Raw genomic sequence first — 9,562 nt, 5'->3', positions numbered from 1 at the left:
AAACCAGATCCGGAACGGACTGGCCAGCTAGCATACATATTGTGCAACACCGATTACAAAGCACAAATCCAACATTCAAGGAATTTAATGCAAGAAGAAAATAACTAATGTTCAAGAAATTAATTCGATCTAACACATGCACAGTTTTAAAAGATATGAACTCATCCAAAGAGAGATACGTAGCTAGATCCAGAACCGAGCCAAAATATAAAAATAGAGAGGAGATGCTTGTGTTACCTTGCTCATGACGGGCACCGATCAGATTTTTAACAATGATAATCCCCCAATCATTAGGGATTATATATCCTGTCAAACAAAGATGAAAACTCATACAGTTTCGTATTTTTATAAGTACATGGTCCAAGACCTAGTTCTGATGTATGTCATGCATGTATTTATGCCAAGACCATGTTAGTCTGCCCTCATGAAAAATAGATAAGAGACTTTACCATTCAAGTGAATGTCTTTTAAGTGTTCTTCTAACAATGCCGTGTGAAATGCTTGCCAACCTGAATGATTCATTGAAAATATATCATACCAATAGTTCATTATATATAGTCTTTAGAAAAATAGGGAAAATTTCCAACAAAAGAAGAGGAAAGAAGGAATCTCCCTGCCTCACTTGCATCGGGTAAGCCATCGATTTGTATTCTTTCTACGTAAATTTCTTCTTTACCCGAAATCCTTCGGTTGCAAAGCGCTTCCTCATTTTCCTTGTAATGGAATGGAGGTGAGAAGCTTTCTCGTGAGTGATTGCAAGGAGAGATCATCATCCATTCCAAAGTGAGAGCGTGCAGATGGGATTGGTCTCCTGTAGGCTTTTATATATGACTTCTGGCGAACCAATTTCTTTGGTCGAGAAGTCACATTTTTGGCTGCCACAGGAGGACCTCTCGCGAACAAATTGGTTTGGATGCGAGAAGTCCATCTCTGGCGACCAAACTTAATAATTTGGTCACCAGAGGTCATCCTTTAACGACCAAAAATGAAACTTGGTCGCAAAATTTCAGTCACTAACTTATATATGGATTAATAAGTTAACAATTCACGGTAATTAATTAACTTACGATTAGTTCTTGAATCACTAGAGGGCTTTCTGTGATAAGCATAATGGTCATGGCTAAACCGGTGGCTACTGTTTTGAGGCTGGCAGCCACAAGCGCAACCATCACGTAGGTAACCAAATCACGTGTGAGAAACGGCTGAGTTTTCATGTCCTCCACGAGATGGTCGAGGAAGTCTCTCTTAAGTATTCCTGGTGATGCCATTCTTTCAGTGATCTCCCGTTCAATGATGTTCATTAGCTTCTTTTGACTCTGTCATTCGCATAGAATTTTGACTTCACTTGCATAAGTACTAAGTTCAGAGCAGGAGGAATAGTACGTGCGTATTAGACGGAGTAGGATGGTAATACAATCAAAGGTTTCACCCTTAAACTCTTGTGAAAGGTCGTGCCGGGAATGTTTATTGGGAGAGACACGAGACCTTGATGGAGTCTGCTGATGTCCGCCGCTAGATTTTCCCCTGATCTCTCGGCATTGTAGCTAAATAAAAATCTTGAAGTCAATATAAATACCATCTGCCAAATCCGCAAGTAACCATATTGATCAAATAATTGAAATTCTATAAAAAAAAAAATAACAGTGTTAGTGTTCGGACTGTTGATATGGTTTGTACTTTGATACCATAAGAATTATGTGAGACTATTGTACGTCCCTCTCTAAAGATTTTAGATTCTTACCATTGCACAATCACGTTTCACCTCTACAAATTCTCGAGTTGACCAAGCATCTAGGGCTTTCTCAGCTATGGCTTGAAATTGAGGAAGGAGCTTATCTTTGAGTCTCTCGATCGGGACCAAAGTGATTTCGGATTACATTAGTAAGGTGTTTGTGTGCATACCCAGTTGCATTCACCTTAACTTCTAAGCCTGTAGTAGTATCATGACCTAGGAGCTTAGCAAATGCATCTAAATACGACATTTCTACTGATTTCCCTTCTTCAAGAAGAATGAATCTATTGAAATCAGGATCTGCCGCTATCACTGCCGGTCGACCCACCAAGCTCATTTGAACAACGTCCCATACATAAAGAAGAAAAATTCAAGGAAGTTCAGACACAAAACCACACACATGCCACATCCATCATCGCCATACAGTCGGTCAGAGTTTCAGTATTAACTAACTATCCAACTATCTTGATGATAGAGGTGAACGGTAAGAAGAAAAGGCTACAGAGGCCATGAACCATATCATAATCTTAAAGGAAAGACATGCAGGGCGTGAGAGCACAAGTACCTTTTAGTACTTTTCTTGAGGAAAGGAGGTATGTCGATGGACTTGCCAGGGAAGAACTCAATGGTCTCTCCTATGAATGGAAACCCCATGGAACCAGGAGGAAGCCTTCGACTACTAGAACGGATTCTCCATTTGCACTTCCAGTGTGAAACTGCAACTACCATTAGAGCCATAAGGCCCATCACAACCTCCAACATTGGAATAAACCACATCTTCTACTCACAAGTAAAAGAAGACGATTTCTTTGGTGGGGTTTCCCCTTAATATCTCTGGACGAAGTTATGTGGCAATCAACAGGAAGAATTGGAAATCTGTGGGCAAGCGTTCTCAATGAGCCGCTTTAAATACTAATTGCCCCAAAAGCAAGTGCCCCTCTACTATCCCTACCAAGCAGCACCTCTAGATTAGAATAATCAGAGTGGTTCATCAGAGGAGCTGGATTTTGTTTCCGCTGATGTGGTATGGACGTCTATCTAGAATATAATGTGGATATCATCTCAGAATTTATGAATTAGTGTGTCTAGATAATCCCATGTTATGTTTCAATATACACTTGTCATGTTGCATAGATTTTAGTGAGTCTGATGGCATTGGTCCCTCTGTCTCACAATGGAATATTTGGGTTCATACCTTACTCATTTTGGTCTTCATTTTGATCAAATTGCTAGATGCACTTCTTACTCTCTCATTCTGGGCATCCCAATAACAGGTGATGGCCACCAAAGCAGATTTATGCTGGTCTGGCTTCCTGCTCCCACCTTTTCTCTCCGACTTCCCCTTGCCATCAACGCTGGAGCACTTTCTACGTTCTTCTAAGGCTGTCTTGATCATGCTTTTCAGATCACTAACTTTGGCATTAGATACTTCTTTAGATTACGATGTATGGTAGAAAACAATTTATATTCCTTTGACAATCTACCTGCAGGCCGCTCTGGCCGGTAGCTCTTATTTACTGTAGCAGAAATTTGGTGCAATAGTGGTATACGTGCACTTAATTGAACTAGAGAGACGTTTTCACTATAGATCAGAACTTATAATGGTTTGTTCTGTAGTGCGGCATAACAGGGCCAAGCTTTCATAGTTGGAACTGGTGCATCTTTGGTACGTCACTTTAAATCGGCAACACCTCAAACTTTGCGGCTATCATTACAGTGGGGTCTCCTCTGTTTACGTCGTTCTCTTGTATGTATAGTCAATGCTTGTCCTGAGCCCCCCATTCAAGTGAAAGAATGTTTTACTGTTGTTTTTCTGTATATTGCAATATTCTTGCTTGCCATACCATTAACAAGGTCCTGGCCAGATGTTAACACGAATAGAACATGCTTGGGTTCATTGATGTAAGACTTTTGTCGCTGACTGTCATTTTAATAACACAATTTTTTTTAATTCTCTAAGAAACACAAGAAAGATATATTATGCTCATTCATCTCAACAGTTGCCTTGTTCTCATGATTTCAGTGGACATTTTTGGAAGGTCTCAGCACACAATTGTAGTACTTACCCAGAGCCCATATAGGAAAAATGTTCTTGAAAGCAGCACATGTTATCGTACAGTTCCTCTTAAAAACTTCTGTAGTCTCCTGCAAGAAAAGAAATAATTATGATCAGAGGACATGGTTAGAAATTGGACGATCAATACTGATACGCATGGCATAAGAAGTCGTATGGCACTCACAGACACGTTTTATGAATCAGCTATCATACTAACAGTTGTGGTGTGAAAATGATTCAAGTCAAAATATGTGAAACATAAACGGTAACACCCTAGAATCTTATCAGATACCCTTGGGTAGTAATCTAGGCAGCTTATAGCATTGTATGCGTCTGCTGCACCGCCAGTATTCGACATACCTGTTGTGGGAAATCGCCATTATCCATCTGCGAATTAATCAACTCTTTTGCTGCACGATGCAAAGGGGTTGGATCTCTCACATCCTAATTAATCATTGTCAGGATCATGAGAAGTGAATTATTAGTGTTTATGTATCTCAAGGACAAGCCTCGTGTCTATGTACCTGTCCACATTCAATAAGAGCCAACATAGCCCAACTAGTATTCACCAAGTGCATTCTGTTTCCGTCCAAGTTCGTCTATCTCTGTAATCAGATGGAAACATAAACGCTGTAAAACAATTACTTAAAGAAACCTTATTTCATCTACATTACAATGTTCTTCGCAGACAATCTGCTAATATGGATTTAATTAGATGTAGTTGACATGCCATTGAACTTTCAAAATTGAAATGAATTCTGATTTAAGATGTCATGAAGGACTGAATGTAGAGACCCGGATAAAGAAAGGAGAAAATTTTTGAGCTTGATCTCTTGTGCATACCTCATCCTGCGATGAAAGGTAACTCTCTCCCCAACTGCCTGAATCAAGTTGTTTGGATTGTAGGAAATCACATGCTCTTCTTATGCTTTCACTACTCTGGTATGTTCTACCTCCAGCAACGAATCCGTTCATCCCGAACCACGTTCCATAGGTGTAGCAGACTCCCCAAGATCCATACCTAATTTAATTGTCAAAACAGTTGGACGATATAAATCATTAGGGGTTTGCAACACGAGTTTAAATGGAATATTAGCACTTTCAGCCCTAGTGTAATTGTAAGGAAATGACTCCAAACTCTCCCTTAGATAACATTTTTTTGCCAACAGAATTGAAGGTGATTCAACACCAATGGATGACAATGTGGGACATTTTACTATCCCAATTTGGCCTTTTCTAAGATTATAATGACTAAAATGAAGTAATAACCATCTCGAAGGAGGAAACTGACCAAGAACCATCCAGTAGCTGTATGCTTTCAATGTATTCGATAGCCTTTTTTAACGCAGGCCTTAATTTCTTTGATTCAGTGGCGTGGATATAACTTAATGAAGGCCTTAAGACTTTGGATTGCTGCAGAAGTGCACTCCACATAACTAAACAGAAGAAATTTGCCAGTCAAACATCAAGAAGACATCTGATAAGAATGATCCTATGTTACACTGATGAAAGAATATTGTGTTGGTGCAGCCAGAAAAACATTTACCAGGTGAAGCTTGAAAATGTTTTTTCACCACGAGTATTTTATTTTTCTTCCTCATCAAGCAAGTAAGTTCTCCAAGTAAAATTTATAAAAAAGTTAGAAGTATTGGGTCATGATCTTACAGATAATCGATAATGATATCTCCAAATGTTTATGATGGATTGATCGTCTGCATGACAAACAAGGCATGTGTACTTTATAACACGTCGGATTCTCTCCAGGTTCAAGCCAGATGGAAAGAGAATAAGAAATCAAACCTCTAACCATGGATATGATCTTGTTTGCTCATATGTTGCAAATCCTCCCTTTTGATTTAGCCACATCATTGATGTAATAATTACAGTATACTGCATTAAAACTCATCCAAATATAACTTTTACGAGCTCTTTCACTATCCTAACACTGCTGTCCAAAAATACGAATTCACAATGCCAACCTTTTGTGATCAAGGGCCAAAAAAATCATCATTGTTGGCTTCTCATCAAACTTAACATATAAGAGTGGAAAGATGACCAGCTTTCAAAAATTTTCCGAAAACAAAAAAGTGGATAATTAGCTAATTTTAAATTATAATACCTGAAGGGATAAGATCACGTTAACAGCATCATATAGTTGATCAACTGCTATCGCATTTCCCACGATGCTGGGTTGCATTTCTGACAATAATAATGCCGCCTGCAAACAGATACAAAAAAACAAGGCGAACATGATTTATTTCCTCTATATATTTCTTTGATTGGAAAAATCAATTTTAGCCGAGCTCACCATGCTAAATTACTAGAACAAAATATCTGAACTGAAATAGCTATTTAAGTGTACTACAGTCGAATATTACAAGATGAGCATTGCTCTAATCATTACACGAACCATGAAAAAGATTACTTTAGGTGCTTATGCAGTGCGGTCGGATATGATCCAGCCATGTTCAGGAATAGAGAAGGGCCAACCTCCCTTGCTTATGTGACGGTACCAATCGGCACGATCTCCACTGCTGTCGGCTCTGACCTTTAATGACAAGAAAAGAACTTTGCGTTAATTAGTTGTTTTGCAAAACTGCAGACACTATTGCTGCAAGTCATCAAACAACTATGTAGCTCGAAAAAGACCAAGGAGTTTACTGCCAGACAAGTACTTGAGAGTTCTTGACAAATTCATGCGCCTTCTTAAGGGCCGAGCCACATTCATCGACAAGATTGGTAGCAAGGAGAGCTTGAACAGAAAATGCAACATCCCACAGTTGAGAACCATTGAATCCCTGTTAGTACAGCCAATTCGATAGTAATTATCTATGCCAGATCCTTCAAAATAATCCTTGTACAAAAAGCACAACCAACTGTTTAAGAAGTTTAGGAAACATTATATCAATCGGTACCTGCATTTTCATTCCATCTTCAGCCACCCATGAATAATCTTTGATTCTGAAGAGATGATGCTTGTATGCTTTCGAATTTGGGTTCTCTATATAACAGCAGACCATGTTTAACACCTGTCCCGGCATGCAATATAATTTCTACATTTAATAAGGTGAATATATGGTGCGACAAGCCACAATTCTTGACATCACCAAAATTGATATAGTGGAGTCACCTTGTTAACAGGACCAATGCAGATGTAGCAACTAGTTTCATCTTCATAGTGGATGTGCTCCATAACAGTACTTAGAGCAACCTGTCTTGACGGGGGAAGAACAGCATTGGTGCCAAAACTTGTGTACGGAGACCACTTTGGTGCCAAAAGTTTCAATCGGATCACTTAAGTGCCAAAAGTTGTGAAAAACGATTACTTAAGTGCCACTTCGCCGGAAATCCGACGTGGCATTTTTTTTATTAATTTCTCAAGCTGATGTGGCTCGCGCGGAGGCTGACGTGGCATTTCTTTTCTTTTCTTTTTTCCTTTTCTTTCTTTTTTCCTTTCTTTTCTTTTCTTTTTTCCTTTCTCTTTTTTTTTTCTTCTCCTTCTTCTGGCCAGGGGGAAGCTCGCCGGCGACGTCCACTAGGGAGGCTCGTCGTCGCTGGGCAAGGCGAGGCGACCTCGCCCAGCCTCGCCACGGCTGTGCGACGGCGAGGGCCGGCGAGGGTAGAGCTCGCCCAGCCATGGCGAGCTCCGCCCTCGCCGGTCCTCGCCAGATCTGGGCGAGGTCGCCCTCGCCGGCCGCTCGCCATGGCCGGGTGAGCTCGACCTCGCCCAGATCTGGCGAGGTCGAGCCTCGCCGTCGCACAGCCATGGCAAGGCTCGACCTTGCCAGATCTGGGGCGAGGTCGAGCTCGCCCAGCCATGGCGAGCGGCCGGCGAGGGCGACCTCGCCCAGATCTGGCGAGGTCGAGCCTCGCCGTGGCTGTGCGACGGCGAGGCTCGCCCTCGTCGACACTGGCGAGGACCGGCGAAGGCAGAGCTCGCCCAGCCATGGCGAGCTCCGCCCTCGCCGACCCTCGCCGTTGCACAGCCCTTGCCTAGGCAGGGCAAGCCCCAGCGAGGGCTCGCCTCGCCAGATCCGGCGAGGCCGGCCCTCGCCGAGGCCACGGCTGCCTCGCCCGGAGGAAGGCGACGCCCGGCGAGGCCGGCCATGGCCGGTGGCTGGCCTCCGACCATGGTAGAAGAAGAAGAAGACAGAAATGAAAAAAGAAAAGAAAGAAAAAAATCAGAAAAAAATATTTAAAAAATTGAATTATACACATGAAAATGTCATGTGTCATTAAAATTTAAATATAAAAGCCACGTATTAAATTTGGTTGGAATTTCTCGCCGTTGGCACTTAAGTGATCGTTTTTTCTCCGATTTGGCACTTAAGTGATCGCCGGCGTAAACTTTTAGCACTTAAGTGATCCAAATGAAACTTTTGGCACCAAAGTGGCCTCCGTACACAAGTTTTGGCACCAATGCTATTCTTCCCCCCTGTCTTGACTTATACAAAGGCCACCATGCTAGAAACGGTTGCACAACCTTGCTTAAGCAACTCCAAAACATGCCTTGGATCCAAGGGTGAGGATAGTACAGATATTCCTGGTCAAGTATGAGAAATCATTATATGACAACGTATCCTTTTTCGTGCATAGTTTGCCAAGGCCCGGCAACTGGCTAGAGGAGGAATAATAAAGAAAAAAAAAGAAGAAGAGAAAAATAAGAAAAATAAGAAAATATTATTAAAAATTATCCACGTCAGCACTAACCGCGTCACATAAGACGGCTGGCGTTCACGTCAACGATATTCAGCTAAAATTGACCAAATGAACTTAATTAGCAAAACATGAAAAGGTTTAGGGCTTAATTGGCAAAATCAAAAAGTTTATAACTGAATTGGCAAAAGTAGAGTAGATTTAGGACTTTTTTTAGCAATTCCAATTCTTATGATATAATGTGGCCTTTATTGACAATGGAGACCATTACTTTTGGCATAAAGATGTATGTTCTTGTAACATCGTACAATTACATCAACTATGGCATCTTTGTAGGGATATACCTCCCCCCGCAACATCTGCATTCCTAACAATTCATGCATGTGGAGACTTACAGCTTAGCCAGTTCCTCAACTAATTAATTTTTCCTAAATGTCATTTAACGTTGTTAAGTGTTTATGCAAATGTTCTTTTGGGTTGATTATGATCCTAGGAGTTGTCTTAGCCATTCTAGAAAGGAAAATAACGATAGATTTATTGGTACTAAATTGAAACACCCAAGTATTGAAGAAAGAGCCCGAAATAAAGTGCGGTGAAGAAAATCCAATGCACGTCGGACAAAGAATACACATGGCTTTATTCTAAGCTCCAAGACAACAACCCTCGTGAGCTAAATTCAAATTGAGTTCGATTTTTTTTCCAAAAGATCAATCTACTTGAACTAAGTTATATCCAAGGTAACCCACTAAAGGCATGCTAATTAAATAGCACTAAGCTAAGTCTAGTGCTTCCGACCAAAAAACTAAAAGTCTAGTGCTAAAAACTTGACAACCCTAATCAAGGCCTCTATTTCTTGCCATATTCTGATTTTTATTTTCATTCTCGAAAATTTAGTATTATTATTTATAATTAATTGATTTTTTTAAATCGATAATTTTAAATTCCGAAAAGAAAAAAAGGGACCCGAGCTGGGCCTCTGGGCCCGGTCTCACCTGGACTTCACGGGTCCGGAAAGCCTAATGGAAGAAGTAAGCTGTCTATGCAATCTTTGGCTGCGTTTGGTCGACCGGATAAAAGCCAGGATAAGATATGTTTTATCCTATCCTGTGTTTGGTGGT

The 9,562-nt window shown here is 40.9% G+C and overlaps 2 pseudogenes; both read right to left on the bottom strand.

Moving 5' to 3' along the window:
• Positions 1-290: 290 nt before the first annotated feature.
• Positions 291-2,509, bottom strand: LOC115663172 (cucurbitadienol 11-hydroxylase-like; annotated as a pseudogene).
• Positions 2,510-3,751: 1,242 nt separating this feature from the next.
• Positions 3,752-8,809, bottom strand: LOC115663171 (cycloartenol synthase 2-like; annotated as a pseudogene).
• Between the last annotated feature and the right edge of the window lie 753 nt (positions 8,810-9,562).

The sequence above is a fragment of the Syzygium oleosum genome, unplaced genomic scaffold (assembly GCF_021117445.2).
Source record: "Syzygium oleosum isolate NSW1041296 unplaced genomic scaffold, Sole_v2.1 Sole_v2.02, whole genome shotgun sequence".
NCBI classification, from domain to species: domain Eukaryota; kingdom Viridiplantae; phylum Streptophyta; class Magnoliopsida; order Myrtales; family Myrtaceae; genus Syzygium; species Syzygium oleosum.
The sequence above is the reverse complement of the archived record's forward strand: the minus strand, read 5'-3'. Positions and strand labels throughout refer to the sequence as shown.